General features: G+C 44.9%; 1 protein-coding gene across 1 annotated transcript in view; it reads right to left on the bottom strand.

Annotated features, from left to right (window-relative positions):
* The window catches only part of ZC3H12C (zinc finger CCCH-type containing 12C), a 61,755-nt gene extending 61,549 nt beyond the window's left edge, over positions 1-206 (bottom strand). The window contains exon 1 of the mRNA XM_060234842.1: positions 86-206. The gene's annotated coding sequence lies outside the window, so the exon portion shown is untranslated. The remainder of the gene's footprint in view (positions 1-85) is intronic.
* Between the last annotated feature and the right edge of the window lie 19,496 nt (positions 207-19,702).

Genomic DNA, 19,702 nt, shown 5'->3' on the forward strand with positions numbered 1-19,702 from the left:
TCTTATTCAATTCTCTTGTGCTCCTTCTTCCTCTTATCCCTCAGTGTCTTGCTGCTTCTTGCATTCCATCCCTCATTGCCCTTACCTTGGGGTCTCTGCCTCCATGGTCTTCTCTGCTGTGCTCCTCAGGTGATTTAACCAACCTGTCCATTCTTCTTCCTGTTCTCAGAGAAAACTCAAAGGGCTTGCTTCATAGTCTTCCCCCCGCCACGAGTTGGAGCTGGATTCTGTCACAATTTACTGCTGTTTACAACAGCATATGTGGTGTTTCTTAAATAAACATTATCTTCTGTAGCTCCCAAAGTTCTCTCAGGTAAGTCTCACTGATTTCCTTTGAGGAATTCCTGTCTCTTTGCTTTCTCTCACGCTGCAGGTTAGTAGTGAAGGCTTCCTATTGTAAGGGAAGGCTGTGTTCAGAGCTGCTCTCTTCTCTCAGTGTGAAACCTCCTCCTGCTGGAGGGAGGCTGGATAAAAATCCCATTCAAATAATACCTCTACTGGCATGACGAGGCATATCAACATTGTCGCCAAAGTCTGGGAAAGACAGAACCTTTAAGACTGTCAGGAAGACTGTAGATGTCATCCTGGGTTTCCTTGAACATAACCCCATCATCTGTTTTCCTTGAACATAACCCCATCATCTGTTTTCAGTATCTGGGTTAAGTTATGGGATATGTAAAGTAACAGCAAGGAGGCTGTGTTTGGGTATATGCAAAATAGGTTTATGTGCTTAGGAAACCAGCCCTGCAACTCAGGAATTGAAAGGAGTTAGGGCCAACCCTGCCACTAGGCAATTGTCTAGGGCACTGGCCTTATGGGGGCACCAAATTGGGTGCCCCATGTGCCTCAGTGACGTTATTAGGGTTGCCAAGTCCAATTCAAGAAATACCTGGGGACTTTGGGGGTGGAGCCAGGGGACATTGGGGGTGGAGCCAAGATCAAGGCTGTGACAAGCATAGTTGAACTCCAAAGGGAGTTCTGGCCATCACATTTAAAGGGACAGCACACCTTTTCAATTCCTTCCTTCCATAGGAAATAATGAAGGATAGGGGCACCTTCTTTTGGGGCTCATAGAATTGGGCCCCCTGGTCCAATCTTTTGGAAACTTGGGGGGTATTTTGGGGAGCGGCACTAGATGCTATACTGAAAATTTGGTGCCTCTACCCCAAAAAACAGCCCCCCAGAGCCCCAGATACCCACAGATCAATTCTCCATGATTTTCTATGGGAATAAATCTCCATAAGGAATAATAGAGTTCCCAGCAGACATTTCTCCCCCCCCCCGCTTTCTGATGACCTTGAAGCGGGGGGAGGGTCTCCAAACCGGGGGATCCCCTGCCCCCACCTGGGGATTGGCAACCCTAGATGTTATCAGTGCATTGGGGGGGGGAGCACCAGGAGTTAGCCTTGCCTGGGGTGCCAGGCAGTCTAGGGCTGACTCTGAAAGGAGTTCCAGGTCAGAGGGCCTGTCTTGCAATAAAGTTTGTCTTGGTGATTTTAGAACTCTCTTGGGACTCTCTCAGCTATTTAGAATTTCACATTTATAGGTCTGCTTATGCCCACGATCAATATATTTAATTCTCAACATAGCCAAATCTGTGGCTATTTAAATCCAGAGACTGAATTAGTGAACAGATAAGACATGGATCTTTCTGCAAACCAGAAAAATCTGAACTCCAATAAAAATAAAATACACAGGGAGATAACCCCCCCCCCCAAATAGCACCACACATCTGCATCACAGTTTTTCCAGGCAGAGGCTCCAGTGGGAGAGAAGGTGTAGATAAACGGAGGTTGGCTGATTACTAGAAAGGAAAAATGAGAGCAGAAAAAGGGGAGAGGCTCTGGGGGCTTCCAGGGCTGGGGAAGAGGAAATAGTGTGGGAGGGAAAAATGAGATGCCTCAACAAGTCCCTGTGAGCCACCCACTTATTCTGTCTACTGCTGACCTGGGCCATAGAGTGTCGATTTAAAAAATCCACACATGTGGGGCAAAGATAGGCAGATATTGTTTGGAAGGCCTGGGAGGTGCCCCAGGTTTGCAGAAAAATGTGAAATGTAAAAAACCCAAATTACACTAGGGTTTAGAGAACTGCTCAAATAATAGAAACATGAGATCTACTTGACCATTTTTGGGGTGGTGGGGGTGGGGAGCTAGACAATCTGCAATCAATGTTCCCTCTAAGCTGCAGAGTCTTGTGAGCAAAAATTCTGCTTTGTGAGCTACTGGCATTAAATTAGTGTGCTCTGGAGTCATCTTTCCTGAGCTAAGACAAAAATGTGTGAGCTGGAGCTAAAAATCTGTGAGCTAGTTTATGCTAACTCAGTTTAAAGGGAACACTGCCTGCAACCAACATTGCTGTTATTGTTGAGGACAAGAGAGTCCTCAGTTATTGTTAAGGACAGGAGAGAGAGATAGGCAAAAAAGAAAATGTAGAAGGAAAGCTGAGAGGAGGAGGGAGGAACAAAAAATATTTAAAAGGCTGATGATAGGGGAGGGGAATAGACAAAGGTGGTTTAGTGAGTAGAGATAGAGGTCACCAAATGGTAGGAAGACAGAAGGGGAGAGGCAGCAAGCACTGCTGGGAGGGGCAAAGAGGAAAAGTGATGGGGGTGTGAATTCCCTCTGTGAATTCTTGCAATCCCCCATGGTTACTCTTTTTAAAATAAAATAACTTTATTAAATTTGAGATTAGAATTACACAGACAACTGTCAATACACATTAAATTAGCTTATGTAGAGTTACAGAGGTAAAAAATATCACACCAACAAAACGTATTTGTAACAAAGAGTGAAAACATTTCATGTCCTAGAAAAGCAATTTTTATAGCCATCTCAAGAGCCCCGTGGCGCAGAGTGGTAAAGCTGCAGTACTGCAGTCAGCGCTCTCTGCTCATGACCTGAGTTCGATTCCAGTGGAAGCTGGTTCAGGTAGCCGGCTCCAGGTTGACTCATCTTTCCGAGGTCGGTCAAATGAGTACCCAGCTTGCTGGGGGGAAAGTGTAGATGACTAGGGAAGGCGATGGCAAACCACCTCGTAAAAAGTCCACCGTGAAAACGTTGTGAAAGCAACATCACACCAGAGTCGGAAATGAGTGGTGCTTGCACAGGGACTACCTTTACTTTTTATAGCCATCTCTGTAGTCTGCCCAACCAACTGGTATAAAGTTTTTGTTTACCCAGTAGTCAAGTAAGGCACCATTTTTCAGTAAAGTTAGTTTATTTACTTGTTACACTTTAATAAATGGATATTAATTTAAGGGTGTCTTAGTGAAAGCCCTTTTGGATGAATGGAGAATAATTGGAATTGGAAAAGAATTATTTGATTGGATGTGTGTTTTCCCAAATCTATCTGCCTTTGCACATGGCATCCATATTTAGAGCTGGAACAGCCATGTAGCATCTTGCAATTCTCTCACACATCCTTTTTTCTTCTGTTGCTTCCCTCCTCATGCAGGGATCACTGCCTGTGATAGAAAATATTTATTTATATCTGCAGTTTTCCTTAGTGGTGACACAGCCCTGTTCACACAACATGTTGAGTCCATGTTAAACTGACCTGGTTCTGTTCCGAATATCTTTGTTCCGGATATTATTAATCAGACTGCCATACTGCAATCTGAATCACTCCACGGTGAAACCGTCTTCTGCCGTCCACACGACGGCACCATGCAGTTCTCTTTTTTTGTTTCCTCCACTATCATGAGCATAATGTGCATTATGCGCATAGGTTAAAACATTATGTGGTCATGTGTTTATGCGCATATTGCTAAGTAGTAAAAAAAAATGGCAACTATGTCTGAGGCTCCTTTTGCTCTGGGATAGCCTTCAGACATCCAGAAGTTGGTTAATATCACAGCAGAAGTATCCAGATGGAGAAAATGACAAGGTGAAACTGGACAACTCAAAAAACACCGCAAAGGAGCAGGTAACAAAATAATCTGGTTTGGAGAAGGACTGGAGGGGGGTGGCAACGATTGACTACCAGGAGGCAGATGTTGCTGTCTGATCAGCCACTTTTAATCCGTTAGGAAACAGCAGCGACAACTGATTAAACTGTGCGTCTGAATAGGCCCAAAGTACTTTACAACATCATTCTGTTTTTTTCCCCATTTAATCCTAACAACCCAGACCAATTCCCCACTAGCGTTGCGCTGCTCCCAGCCTTCTGTTTTCTTCGGAGCAAGTGATAGATTTCCCACCAGTTGCTCCACAGGTCCATTCTGAGCTGTGCCAGCTTCCAATGGCTTTGTGGCAACCCCAGGCAGCAAAAACATAGTTCCATACCACAGATTCTCATGGATCCTTGGGGTTTGTTTGCTTTTGATCATCCTTTGCTCAACCTCAAGTCACATTTCATGTCCATGGCCATACCTTACACAAAAAACAATCATGGACCCATGGCTTCATGATAACACCATGCAACAAGAACAGAGCTCCGAACCATGTATCCTCATGGAGCCTCTGGATTTTTGCATTGGAAACCCCCAAACTCATGAAATCACATATCATGCCCATGGGCAGAGTTTGCACCACAGCAATCCACGTGTTTGTGGTTGCACCATGGTGCAAGAACACTATTCCGAAGCACAGATCCTCATGATTTTTCTTTGGGTTACCCCAGCATCACCATCAAATCATATATCATGTCCATTGCCACAGTTTCAGCACAAAAATCATGCATCCATAGCTTCATGGAGACACCATGGCACAAAAGCATGGTTATGAAGCATGGATCCTCATGGTTTTTGTTTGGGTCAACCAAAACTCACCATCAAACCACATATGTCCATTGGGAGAGCTTGCACCATAGAAATCACGGATCCACAGCTTCATGGTGACACCATGAAACAAAAACATGGTTACAGATCACAGATTCTCATGGATCCTCATGACTTGCCCCAATAGCAACATCAAATCAACTATCATGCCCAAGGGCAGAGCTTATGCCATAGAAATCATGGATCCATGGCTTTGTGGCAACATCATGTAGCAAAAATGTTTTTCCTGACCACAGATCCTCATGGATCATTTGTGTTTTCATGTTAAGTCACCTATCTTGCTCGTGGGCAGAGCTTGCGCCAAAAATATCACACACTCAAGGGTTTTTTTTATTTGCCCCATATTCATTAACCATCTAGATATCAAGTACATGGCCACAGCTTGTAACATAAGAATTGCATGCTGAGCACTTTGTGTCACTGCCACAGTGGAAAGACATGCTTCCAAATCACGGATCTTTCTGTTTGGTCTTCCTGAATTCACTGTCAAATCACACATCATGTCAAATCACACACTTTCAAATCACATACAATGAACCTCAAAAACCACAGAGCACTGTCAAGGTGCAAATACTGTATTAAATACTGTGATCCTCATGGATCTGCATGACTGTTAAATGGGCTCTACCAACATGCATTGTAAGGTCACACCAACATTCATGGAATGACCCTCCAAACGTGTGTCTGAAATGGTTCCACAAGAACACTGGTCAGAAGTAGTTAAGGAGAAGGGAGTTCAATTGGGGTGGGGATTCCTTAAATGTAAAATATTGAAAGCACAATCACATACAATTCCTATGACTATGAGAAGGAAAAATGGGAGGAGCCAAAAGAAGCCAAGGTGGCTCCATAAACAGCTCTCTAAAGACTTGAGAAATAAGAAAGACTCATTTAGGAAATGGAAGGAGGATCTTATAACCAAGGATGAATATAAGCAAATCACCAGAGCTTGTAGAGGAAGAGCTAGCAAAGCGAAAGCTCAGTATGAGCTTAGGCTAGAGAGAAATGCTTAAAAAGGTGTGTGTGCAGTGGGGTTCTTATGTACAAAGTAAGAAAAAGAGCAAGGACATGGTAGGCCCATTGCAAGGACAGGAAAGTGAAATCGTAACAGGTGATGAAGAAAGGGCAGAACTGCTCAATTCCTACTTTTACTCAGTCTTGTGAGGGAAACGGTGCTCAACATGGCAAAAACAGCATATGACGAAGGAAGAGAGTTGCAGCCTAGGATCAGCATAGGAATAGTACATTAACACCTAGTTTCTTTAAATAAAATGAAGTCCTCAGGGCCAGATGAACTGCATCCAAGGGTACTAAAATAACTTGTGGATGTAATTTCTGAGCCTCTGGCCTTTATTTTTGAGAATTCTTGGAGAACAGATGAGGTGCTGGAAGACTGGAGGCGGGCAAATGTTGTCCATATCTTCAAGAAGGGGAAAAAGGAGGATCCAGGTAACTACTGACCCATTTGCTTGATGTCTGTACCTGGAAAAGCTTTAGGTCAAATAATCAAACAGTCAGTCCTGGAACATTTAGAAAAGATAGCCGTGATTACTGAAAGCCAGCATGGGTTTCTCAAGAAAAAGTCATGCCAGTCAGTCAGTCAGTCAGTTTCTCTTTCTCTCTCCCCCCCCCCACTCTCTCTCCCTCCCTCCCCATAACAAAAAGTGACTACCTTGCCAGATCAGGGGAATGCTGTAGATATAGTTTATCTTGATTTCAATAAGGTTTTTGATAAGATTCCACACATTACCCTTGTTGACAAGTTGGTAAAATGTGGTTTGCATCTTGTTACTGTTAGGTGGACCTGTAACTAGTTGACAGGTTGCCCCAAAAGAGTGCTTGTGAATGGTTCATCTAGTCCAGGGGTGGGAAACAGTGGCTCTCCAGATTTTTTTTTGCCTACAACTCCCATCAGCCCCAGCCATTGGCCATGATGGCTGGGGCTGATGGGAGTTGTAGGCAAAAAACATCTGGAGAGCCACTATTCCCCACCCCTGATCTAGTCTAACCCCCTGCATAATGCAGAAACTTCACAAATACCTCCCTCACACATGCCCTTCCTGCCTTCATGATCTGCCTGAGTTCACAGAATCAGCATGGCTGTCAGATGGCCATCTAACCTCTGAAGAAGAAGAGGAGGAGATTGGATTTATACCCTGCCCCTCACTACTCGAAAGAGTCTCAGAGCAGCTTACAATCTCCTTTCCCCTCCCCACAACAGACACCCTGAGGTAGGTGGAGCTGAGAGAGCTCTCTGAGAACTGCCCTTGAACAGAACAGCTCTGAGAGAACTTGTGGCTGGCCCAAGGTCACATCAGCAGGTGCATGTGAAGAGGGGGGAAATCAAACCCGGTTCTCCCAGATAAGAGCCTGCACACTTAATCACTACACCAAACAGCATGGGGTATAAATGCCCAGTATTGTGTAGTGGTTAGGATATCAAGACTAGGATTTGGAAGACCAAGGTTCCAAAATCCCCACTTTGCCAGGAAGACTCTCAGCTAACCTACCTCATAGGATTGTTGTGAGGATACAAAAGAGAAGAGAATAATGTAAGTCACTGGGCCAAAAGGTGGGGTACAAATGAAGTAAATAAATAGTTAATTTCCCTTCCTTTCTCAGTTTCCTTTCTCTAGTTCTGCTGCGATAGATGCAAGTGTTATGCCTTGTGGAATGAAGTCCATATCAAGACCCTTATATTTTATTTAGCAAAATGATACACTGTTGCATCCAGATGGTAAGCAAAATAATATATAACTCTTGTGTTCTAATACTAAGAAAATGGCCTTTTAATACTGAGAAAATGGACAGGACCCACTGAGTGAGATGAGCCTCGACCTTCTATGAATTTGGTGGGGGTGGAGATTGTGAATGAAATTTATGCTGCTTTTCATACCAGAGTAGGGTGGCCAGACCGTCCCGGTCACCTGGGAAAGTCCCGGTTCTGGCCCCCAATTCCCGGCTCCCGGGCTGGCTATACCGGGACCATTAGAGGTCCCGGTTTAGCCAGCCAGAGAGCCGGTGGGCCGCGCGCGGGGGCGGGGAAGGCGGCGAGGGAGGGAGGGAGCATCCCTGCGCGTGCGCAGGGCGATTGTGGCAGGCTCTGCACATGCGTGGGGACGCTCCCACCCTCACTTGCCAGAGTAAGTAAACATTTTGGTCTCGAAAGACAGCAGGGTAGACAGAAGCCACCATCATGGCTTCATGAACATCTTTGGTTCAATCTCTTGTTGTGTACTCCTTGAGAGAACCCAGTTCTTTGCAGCATGTGGGAATAATTATGCCAAAATATATGCTTCTGGATTTATTTAGTCTAGGTAGATAGCATGTCTGTTGAAATACCCTATAATTACCGGTACTGTCCTTCCTGCATGAATAAAACCAAACATAAAATAATAAAATGTAAATTTAAAAACCTGCTGTCAGCACTGGAAAAGCACAAAAGAGAGAGCCCAAGTCATGACAAGAATAGGAAGTGGATTATTGAATAATAAAAGCACTTGCTGCTCTGGTATTGGTTGTTCAGGATGAAAAGTGACAGCAGTTCAAATTTGCACGTAGAAAGCTGGTAAATCAACACAGTCCATCCCATTTCCAATGGCAATTTGCAGCTGAAATTAATATTTGATCACAGCCGTATTATGACGGGTGGGCAGATGGTCACTTGGGAGTGATTCATCAATTAAAAGTAGCTCTCTGTTCCTCCTCCAGTGCTGTTGTAATCACTTTTTAAAATCCTTCTCTTTAAAGGTACTGCAGCAGGCTCTCTTTCCTTTAATGTGAAGGTGAAGGAGGAATATGCACTCACTTACCTTTGCGCTGGATGGGAAAACACCACAAGTAGCACTCTTTCCCATTTGCCTCTCCTTTGTATGCACACAACCCCATCCTTGCTCTGGACCTTAAGGAGCTTACTATTAACTTCTTCCTACTTCATCAAATGGAGCCCCATGGCTCAGAGTGGTAAAGCTGCTCATGACGGGAGTTCGATCCCAGCGGAAGCTGGTTCAGGTAGCTGGCTTGAGTTGACTCAGCTTTCCATCCTTCCAAGGTCGGTAAAATGAGTACCCAGCTTGCTGGGGGAAAAGTGTGGGTGACTGGGGAAGGCAATGGCAAACCACCCCATAAAAAAGTCTGCTGTGAAAATATGAAAGCAACATCACCCCAGAGTCGGAAATGACTGGTGCTTGCACAGGTGACTGCCTTTACCTTTTTTTTTTTTACTTCATCAAAGCTGCTGTTTTTCTCTTCCAGGGTAAATGTAGAAGTAACTATAAAACCTGCCTGGACTGGGTGAGGTTTTTTTTGGCAGACTGGGACCCTGAGACCGTAAATGCTTGCTTGAGAGAGAGAGTGGTCACCCCTGCCTTGAAGCAGGCAATGATGAGCCCTCTCCTAGAAATAAATTTACTCTGACCCAGGTTACTTGAATAGCTATCATCCAGTCTCAAATGGACCATTCTTGGGCAAAATTGTTGATGAAGCCATGGCTGGACAACTCCAAATCCAAAGATTTCTGTGGGTTGTTTGAATCCATTCCAGGCTAGTTTCAGGCCTGGTTTCAGAGCTTGGTGAATGACCCACACTGGAAGATGGACAAAGGAAATGCAACCCTGTTGATTATTCCTGGACCTCTCAGCTTTAATACCATCAATCATGGAACCCTTTCTGGACAGCCTTTTGGACTTGGGACTGGGAGGCACTGCTGTATGGTGGTTTCAGTCCTAACTAGCAAGGAGGTTTCAGAGTGTGGTGCTGGGAGGCTGCTTCTCGGCCTCAATCCTATGGGGTCCTGCAAGGTTCCATCTTGTTTTCTTGCTTTTCAGTGTCTACAAGAAGCTGCTGGGGGTGATTATCTGGGGATTTGAGCTGGGTTGTCACCAATATGTTACTTAGCTCTATCTTGCAGTTCTGGCTGAGCTCACAAGCTGTAGAAACCATGAACTGGTGCCTCGAGGCAGTTTTGGGATAGGTAAGGATTAATCAACTAAAACTAATCTCAACAAAACAGAGGCACTGCAGGTGAGAGGAAGGATTGACCCAGGAATTATGTTTGTGACGGAACAGGGTTGCTTAGACTTGCAGATCCTGCTCAGTCTGCCTTCCCTTGGTGTTGCCAATTCCTGGAGGGGTTTACCACTTCCTTCCACTAGGGTACTCACAGCCACCACCTGCTCATTTTAGGGATTTCTCATTGGAACAGGATTCCCAGTTTCCTTTCCTCATTCTGAGGTCTGGCCTTGGTATCAACTGCTACCCAGCAACTGGCTACCATGGAAACCAAATACAATTTTGGGGCTCCCCTGGTCAAATAGTAATGTGTACACTGACTGCTTTCCTCCTGACCTGGGCCCCCCCTCTTGCATTAGTGTCTCCAAGTCAGTGGTGGAATCTTGGTGCTACAGAGACTGAGAACCAACCTCTAAAGTCCAAAAAGATTTCTTGGAAAGAAAATATTTACAAACATTCTTAAGCACAACACTAGATTAGCAGCTGGATTTCAAAAGAAAATTGATCATAAACGCAATCCTCTTTCCCTTTTCTGGACATACCCTAACTGATGTTAAAATATGGTCTGCAAAAGATGGCCACCACAACTGACCATCACTCAGAAGTCTGTTCCCTTAGAAGAGTCAGCACCAAGAGACCCTCCGCCTCAGAGGAAAGGCTTTTATCAAACCTGTGTCTCCACTCCCTTGACCTGGTCTGCACAGGTCACAGGTGCATCTTGGGAGTCCTCTTGAAAGGTATTTTGAGAAATCTCCAAGAATCACCTGGAGACTTCCTAGCACCAAATTCCTTAGGTGTTTTTCCTACCAGGGCCATTAGCATATTTACAGCAGGCAATTGAAATGGCTCCCTGCCACTTCCAGAGAGGAGAAGAAAACCCCACACTTTTAGAACTCAGAGTGGAGAGGGGTTTCTCCACAATGTTATATTCTGTTCTAGATGGGTTGCACTACTTCTAAAGGAGCAGGTTCAGACTCTGGGGTGCTGCTGGACGTGGGCTTCCTGCTGGATAAGCAGGTGATGGCAGTGGCCAGGAATGAATTTTGGTTGGTGATCCAGCTGTGGCCTTGGCTGAGTAAAGATCTTGCCACTTTGATGAATGCCCTGGTAACATCTAGATTAGGCTACTGCAATGCACTGTATGTGGGGCTGCCCACGAACAGGACTCCAAATAGGAGGAAAGGAAAGGAAGGCCTGAAACTACTGTTGTCACAGAATGATGCGGCCAGCATTTTGGCTGCAATGAGTCATAAGGACAATGTCACTCAAGTCTTGTTCCACCTACTATTGGCTTTAGGGTTGCCAATTTCCAAGTGAGAGCAGGGGATCCCTCACTTTGGAGGCCCCTCCCCCACATGGTATAATGGAGAGTCAATCTGTGGATATCAGGGGCCCGGGGGAGGGGACTGTATTTTGAGGTAGAGTCACCAAATTTGCAGCATAGCATCCGGTGCCTCTCCCCAAAACACCCTCCAAGTTTCAAAAAGATTGGACTAGGGAATCCAATTCTATGAGTCCCCCAAAAAGGTGCCCCTATCCTTCATTATTTCCAATGGAGGGAAGGGATTTAAAAGGTATGCAGTCCTTTTAAATGTGATGGCCAGAACTCCCTTTGAAGTTCAATTGTGCTTCTCACAACCTTGCTCCTGGCTCCACCCCAATGTCTCCTGGCTCCACCCCCAAAGCCTCCTGGCCAGGGCTTTCTTTGTAGAAAAAGCCCAGCAGGAACTCATTTGCAAATTAGGCCACATCCCCTGATGTCGCTATTGATTCACACAGTTTTTGTGTAGAAAAAGCCCAGCAGGAGCTCATTTGCATGTTAGGCCACATCCCATGATACCAAGCCAGCTGGAACTGCATTCCTGCGCGTTCCTGCTCAAGAAAAAGCCCCGCTCCTGGCTCCACCCCCAAAGTCTCCAGATATTCCTTGAATTGGACCTGGCAACTCTAATTGGCTTGCAATTTGTTTCCAGGCCCAATTCAGTGCTGGTATTGACCTTTAAAGCTCTATCTGACTTGGGCTCTGCATACCTGAAGGACTACCAACTTTCCCATTTAGACCTACCCAATCACTGTGATCATCAGGTGCTCCTGCCAAAGATGTTTTGTTTTGTTTTGTCTGATGCTTTGGATGATGTTGGCGGCTTGCATTGGGAAAGCAAGAGAGCAAAGGTTTTCCCAGTTGAGCACTGCAGACTTGCTCTGAAATGCTTTAATTTTTGTACAGCTTGCCATGTTACTGGATCCACCCACCAAGCTGGCATCGTGTGACTGAAAAAACCAAGGAGCTCACAGAAACAAAAAGCCTTCCCCCCGCCACCACTTGACTAAATCGCCTCTGTACTCTGGTTCCTTCATGTTCAGTCTTTTTACTCTAATGTGCAGAAAGCAGACTTTTGCATAATGACTTGCTTGTTGGCTGAGCATGACACAACTACCGTTAGCACAGTATTGATCTCTAGATTTTCTTCAGCTGTAGTCCTTAGATTGTAGAACCCAATGCCCCAGGAGGTCAGTTAGACTCTTTTTCTTGGAATCTTGTGGAACCGTGTGAAAAATGCCAAGTGGTAGGCTGACACCCCCTATGCTCGTTACTGTTTTAGGATTTTTTAATTTTTGTAAATCTGTTTTATAATTTTATTACGCTATAATTTTACGTTGTCTGGCAAAAAGGTGTGAGGTGTTAATTTTCTAAAGAAATAATAAATATACTATTTACATTTTGATTATTATGGTATGCTTCTGGAAGGGAAGAGTCTCCAAATGGGTGGGGTCCAGGGCTTTTTTTTTTTTAAAGCAGGAATGCATTTCTGGCTGGCCTGGCACCAGGGCGTGTGGCTTAATAGAAGAAGATAGAAGATATTGGATTTATATCCCGCCCTCCACTCCGAAGAGTCTCAGAGCGGCTCACAATCTCCTTTACCTTCCTCCCCCACAACAAACACCCTGTGAGGTGGGTGGGGCTGGAGAGGGCTCTCACAGCAGCTACCCTTTCAAGGACAACCTCTGCCAGAGCTATGGCTGACCCAAGGCCATTCCAGCAGGTGCAAGTGGAGGAGTGGGGAATCAAACCCGGTTCTCCCGGATAATATGCAAATGAGTTCCTGCTGATCCTTTTCTACACAAAAAAAACCCTGCATGGAACAATGGTGGTGTCAGGGGTGTGTGGCCTGATATGCAAATGAGTTCCCACTGGTCTTTTTCTACAAAAAAAAGCCCTGGTGTGGTCTGAAGCACACAGTGCAACAGTCTTGCTGTCTGATCAGTGCTTGTACAGGAGACCTCCTGGGAATTTGCCACCTTGAACTCCGCAATAGAAGAATGGCAGGATATAAATGAAACGGCTAAACAGGGTAGTCAGGTAGCCATGTATTGATTGATTCTAGCTGGGAGAGCTGAATTTATGGAAATAATTTAAAGCCAAAAGGCGCTTTGGAAACTATGCTGTACTCCTTGAATGCATCACTCTAAATGAGTGCAAGGTTTATCTCCTTGAACACATGAAGCTGCCTTATACCAAATCACACCATCGATCCATAAAAGTCAGTGTTGTCTATTCAGACTGCCAGTGGTTCTCCAGAATCTCAGGCAGAAAAAAGTCTTTCACATCATTTGCTGCCTGGTCCTTTTAACTGGAGATGCCAGGGATTGAACCCTGGGACCTTCTGCATGCCAACCAGATGCTCTGCCACTGAGCCATGGCCCCACTTCTGCTTACCCCTACATTACATCTTGGTTTGTGCTGTGGTGTAGGAATGCTGCTTGTGGAATAAAGTTCACATGAAGTGTATTGCTTTAGAAAAGAAATATCTCCTTTATTGAAAAGGAATGCCGTACTGCATAGGAAAGGAAGAGTAAAAGGCTTTAGCTATCTATCTTTGCTAGGAGGGAGAGCGATTGCAGAGATCACATCTTGCCTCATGGTGGTTTGAAAGAGAAGGAGTTAGCCAGAAGGAAAGAACCCCTGTGAGCAGCATTCTGGGTAAACAAAGGGACAGCTGCAGAGCAGATAAAGGGAAAAATACGCGAACTGACCTGCCTTGCTAGGGCTACTGTCCCCTCTGAAGCGATGGTGTACTCTGTACAAATAAAGACTGCATAGTCTACTTGCAGACGTTAAAACTGTTCTGCTCAGAATCCTTACAGGTACTCCACTGCAAAACATAAACCTAAGTTCACCAACTGGGGAGGCAGGCAGAATTAGCATTGGGGGGGGGGGCAGGACTATGGAGACTGGAACACACAACACTGCAATGTAATTTAAGGTTTTGTGCCTAGAAGTGATGCCATGGTATCACATGATACTCTAGGATTCTCTCAAATCTCTATTTTTTTTTAATACCGGATTTGTGAAATTCCTAGAATGTTGTTAGATGCAGTGGCATCACTTTGGGGTAGAAAGCTGAAAGTGACATTGCGGTGTCAGACAATGCTGATTTCTACCCTTATTTTGATTTCATTGAGCAGCAATAGGATCCTTAAGTCTGGGGCCCTAAGGACAATGCATACAACGCAGGTGAGCAAGGGAGAGGGAAGACTCTCTTCCCAGACTTTGACGACTTCAAACCTTCCACCCATCTCCCAACACAGACTTACTGTGTATTGGATCATCATCCCTTCTTCAGCAGTTGATAACAACATCTCCTGTATGAGGGTCACGGGAGCAGGTGCCTCTGTGGAAATATAATGGCAAAACTTCTCTGTGTTGTCATACTGACATAATATCATGCTGGTGCAGCCCTGTATGCAAACAGGGAACACAACCACCTATCCCAGGTGACTAACAGCCCTTCCAGCCATTGCTATTGCTCTCAATAAGTTCAGATTAGAGGAGCTCTGCATAGAATTGCACTGGTCACACATTACCTTGGATTCTTAACTCATATGTTTGTAGATAACCTGATGACAACAGTGAAAATAAACATGTAGTTCTGTAATTTTTTTTTTATTGTGTTGGGTGATAAAAAGTAAATAATGTATGTGCCTGCATGGATCTGCCCTCAGAGTTCAGCCAATGACCTTGATTTTGCATCTATAGTTTGTTGTACTGTTAGAAATTTCTGCCTGAATGTCCTTCATGGGAAGGTGCCTTTTACTGGAGGAAAGTGCCACCGTGACCAAAATGGTTGCATCATCCCCTGTTTTGATTTTTAAGATGATAAAACAAGCAAAACTGTATGACTCAGTCTGGCTCAATCTCATCAAATCTTAGAAGCTAAGCAGGGTCAGCCTTGGTTAGTACTTGGAAGGGAGACCACCAAACAAATCTAGGAATGTTACATGGAGGCAGCAGTGGCAGCCCTCCTCTGTTCATCTCTTGCCTTGAAAACCCTTTGGAGTTGTCCTAAGGCTGCCCTAAATGGACATGGAATGGAAGTACTTTAAGAGAGATTTGTGGGTGGGCGAAAAACTAAACATTATACATTCCCAGAGCTTTTTTTGTAGAAAAAGCCCAGCATAACTCGTTTGCATATTGGGCCACACCTCCTGACATCACCATTGTTTCACAGAGGGCTTTTTTGTAGAAAAAGCCCAGCATGGTCTCATTTGCATATTAGGCCACACCCACTGATGCCAAGCCAGCCGGAACTGTGCTCCTGTGTGATCCTGCTCAAAAAAAACCCTGTATATTTCTCCCAGCTGTTGCTAGTGGCAGCAGTTGAAGAGGTTTTTCCCCCCCTTTTCTTTTGGGGGTGGTGAAGATGAAGCTGGAGAAGTGAACTCCTCTTTATAATGTTTCGAATTGGGGTAGCCTGGGCTGTGGTCCATGTAACCACTTCATTTTCAGCACCTTTCTGTGGATTTGCATCTGGCACTTAAGGAGAACATACTACAGTACATCATTAATGGAACTGATCTGGATAACTGGTCCTTACAGAATACCCTGGGTTTGTATCCCAGCAGACCCCACTTGGAAGCCACTGCATAGACTGTGTACAGCAAAGGCATATTTACTAGAATGATTACAGCTCTAAAGATTCTAGGTTTGGGACATCCAATTCCCACTCATCAGAGTTTAGGAGCAAACACATCAGAAAAGGCTGTTTCTACTCTCAAGGATTTAAAAAAAAAATATTTGGAAGAAGCATTAGCCTGGTTCATAACTGTATGTTCATCTAAGGATGTCTGAATAGAAAATCCCAGACATAACAATGTTAACATTGCCAGTCACACATTGCGCTACAGTTGACCCAGCTTATGTGTTCAGTTGTTAGCTGTCAAAGGTAATAAAGCACAGAGAAAGCAAATACGGTAATGTATGTAGATGTATGGACCAGCCCTTAGAGTTCAACAATGACCTTGAATTTGTTGTTGTGTGGGATGGTAGGAACTTCTGTCTGAATGTCATTCTCCAATGCTTTGTTTGTAGCACATGTCTGTCATGAAACGGATTATGGTGACTGTAAGCTTAACCTACTCTCTTTTCTTGGATGAGCTGCCTTTATGCCTTTCCGCTGGTTCTCTTAATTGCCCAGTATGTCTCAGTTTTGAGGTGAGTGAAAGTCACTCAGCTCAAAAGGCCCTCCTGCTAATGGGAGTTAAGGGCAATGTTGGCTTGGTACATTTTCACACAATAGATGGATTTGATGTAGCAGCATGTGCCCAGTAGCGTTTGTAAACAGCTAAATGTCCCTTCTGACCATAGGAGATGGCCAAATAGCTGTATAACAGTGCTAGTCTTTTCAAAAGGATGACCTCACTTTGTGGCAGAACTACAGAATCATAGCTGAATAGACTCATCTGTCTGCTTGAGTCACAGTTCTTTATTTACCATTTATTTAAATTATTTTTAAGCCATGGGCCAAGACATATGACCCAAGAAAGAAAGAGGAAGGAAGGACAGAAGGAAGGAAGGAAAAGAAAATGCTCCCCATTTTTAAATGGGGAGGAAGCAGCTTTCACCATTCCAGGGGAGAAAAAGAAAGAAAGAAAGAAAGAAAGAAAGAAAGAAAGAAAGAAAGAAAGAAAGAAAGAAAGAAAGAAAGAAATCATCTGGGGAGGGCAGGCTTGGGAAGAGGAGGAACCTCAGCAGGCTCTATAATGCCGCAGAGTCCACTCCAAAGCAGCCATTTTATCCAGGTCATCTCCATAGCAGATCTCCAGGTGCCACCTAGAGGTTGGCAGCCCTTGATGAAGTGAAGCTCTGCATGCACACACCCAGAGACAAGCACATGCATATCTACACACACAGGGCTGGCACGCCCAATAAGCCAGCTTAGGCAGTCGCCTTGGTCAGTGGCCCTGGGGGATGCCGAATTGGGTGCCCCCTGGAATGGTGGAAGCTGCTCCCTCCCAGGCATTTTAAATCACCGGGGAGGGCCCCAGGAGTAGCCGCTGCTCTCCCCACACCAGTGAAAGGTCCCCACCAATTAGTTGATTGGTGGGGACCTCTCTCTGGCACAGAAGTGTTGTCAGAAGCATCTGGGCGGCCTCCCCTTCCATTAAAGAGGGTGGACTCTTTCAATCACGCTTCTGCCAACCCTCCTGCATGATTTGAATTGAAGGCAGGCTGATGGGGAGGCAGGTTGGGGGGAAGGCAGGGAGGCATGTGGATGCTTCTGCTGCCTTTCTTGCACAATTTGGATCACCAGCGGGGGCAGGGACTTGAGAGCCGCCCCGCCAGCGATTCAAATAATGCAGGAGGGCTGGCAGAAGCAGTTCAGCTTCCCTGCATGATTAAAAGAGCCCATCAGCAGGCTCTTTAATGGAAGGAAAGGCCGGCCCAGCTGCTTCTGCCAGCGCTCCTGCACCAGTGAAAGGTCTCCGGCAATCAGCTGTTTGGCAGGGACCTTTCACTGGTGCAGGGAGGGCAGTGACTGCTCCTGGGGTCCTCCTGGGTGATTTAAATCACCTGAGAGGGAGGAGGCCCCCATCCCTCCCCCAGCCTAGGGCGTCAAGAAGCCGGGCACCGGCCCTGATTGTAACTGTCTCCTAGGGAAAGCCAAGGGACTAAATGCTGCTTAATTCTGACTGGGGCATGCCTTTGTGTTCATTTTTATAGTCATTCAATTGGACACTGACTGCAGCCAAATATTCATGAGCATCCAAGGAACTGGAGCCACACAAAAAGCCTTTGTTTTGGAAAGTATATTACTTGTAGTGTTTGACCCTCATGTGGAATAGATTCATTTTCCACAACAGCCTTCCCCTGAGCAGAATATCTCACCGTCTGCTTACTGATTCTGTGCATTAATAATTCTAACATTTTCCCTCACAAGTTCCTGGAATGCTCCTTGAGCCATTAATAATTTGGTTCCTGGAAGCAATTGTTTCTTTCTTCCAGAGTCTAAATATGGTTCTGGGGAATCTCAGTCTGTCTATTTTTTACTGAAAAACAGTTTGGCGACATGCAATATTAAAGGGACTGGCACATTATTTATTTGTAGCATCTTCACAAGCTCTGTGAAAAAAATTTCACAATCTAAACCTCAGTCTAGTAGCATCTTAAAGACCAACAAAATTTTCCAGGGAGAAGGCTTTACAGAGCCGAAGCTGACTTCATCAGATGCAAATGAGCTTTGACTTGTGAAAGCTTATAGCCTGGACAATTTTGTTGCTCTTTAAGGTACTACTAGACTCAAATTTTGTCAACAGACAAACATCCTGTCCTGAACAGCCCAATCTTGTCCAATCTCTTTAGATGTCAGAAACTAAACAAGATCAGGCCTAGCTAGTATTTGGATGGGAGACCTCCAAGGAATACCAGGATCATGACACGGGGCAGGCAATGTCCAACTGCCTCTGAATGTCTCTTGCTTAGAAAACCCTATGAGATCACCACGAGTCGGTTCTGATGATGGCACTTTCCACCACCCCACTACAAGCAAACACAGCTGCCATCTGAAACTGTTCATTACCAGGGGTGGAATTCTAGCAGGAGCTCCTTTGCATTTTAGGCCACACACCCCTGATGTAGCCAATCCTCCAAGAGCTTAAAAGGCTCTTTTTTGAAAACTCTTGGAGGACTGGCTACATCAGGAGTGTGTGGCCTAATATGCAAAGGAGCTCCTGCTAGAATTCCACCCCTGGTCATGACCAAGCATCTTAATAGTTTACTTTTATAAGTAGGTAGAAGGATTGCTTGATACCTATTTGCTATAAAACAATCTGTTCCAGTTTGTAAAAGATTCTTCTTGGTATACGCTGTAGATGCGGTATGAACATTTTCTATTCTGTTCAGTTGGAAAAATATGAGCCCTTAAATACCTAGTTATGTTTTTGTCCCTATGTTATACAGATGAGTCAGGCTTAATCACTCTGCCTAGTTCAGAAAGAAAAATCAGCAGGAGGGAGAGAAACAGAGAAATGGAAGCCAGGTATGACTACAAAGAATCAATTTTACTTCTGGGAAATCCAGCAGCAGAAATGGTGAAATATTTAGTGGGTAGCACCATATTTAAACTAAACAACAAAATGGAAAACTTTGGTTTCCATTCCTTTGCAATCCAGTAAGAGATACAGTAGGGTTGCCAAGTCCAATTCAAGAAATATCTGGGGACTTTGGGGGTGGAGCCAGGAGACATTAGGGGTGGAGCCAAGATCAAGGCTGTGACAAGCATAATTGAACTCCAAAGGGAGTTCTGGCCATCACATTTAAAGGGACGGCACACCTTTTCAATTTCTTCCTTCCATAGGAAATCATGAAGGATAGGCGCACCTTCTTTTGGGGCTCATAGAATTGGACCCCCTGGTCCAATATTTTTGAAACTTGGAGGGTATTTTGGGGAGAGGCACTAGATGCTATACTGAAAATTTGGTGCCTCTTCCCCAAAAAACAGCCTCCCAGAGCCCCAGATACCCACGGATCAATTCTCCATGATTTTCTATGGGAATAAATCTCCATAGGGAATAACAGAGTTCCCAGTAGACATTTCCCTCCCCTCCCCCTGCTTTCTGATGACCCTGAAGCGG

This window comes from Heteronotia binoei, chromosome 3, assembly GCF_032191835.1.
Source record: "Heteronotia binoei isolate CCM8104 ecotype False Entrance Well chromosome 3, APGP_CSIRO_Hbin_v1, whole genome shotgun sequence".
Classification (NCBI taxonomy): Eukaryota; Metazoa; Chordata; class Lepidosauria; order Squamata; family Gekkonidae; genus Heteronotia; species Heteronotia binoei.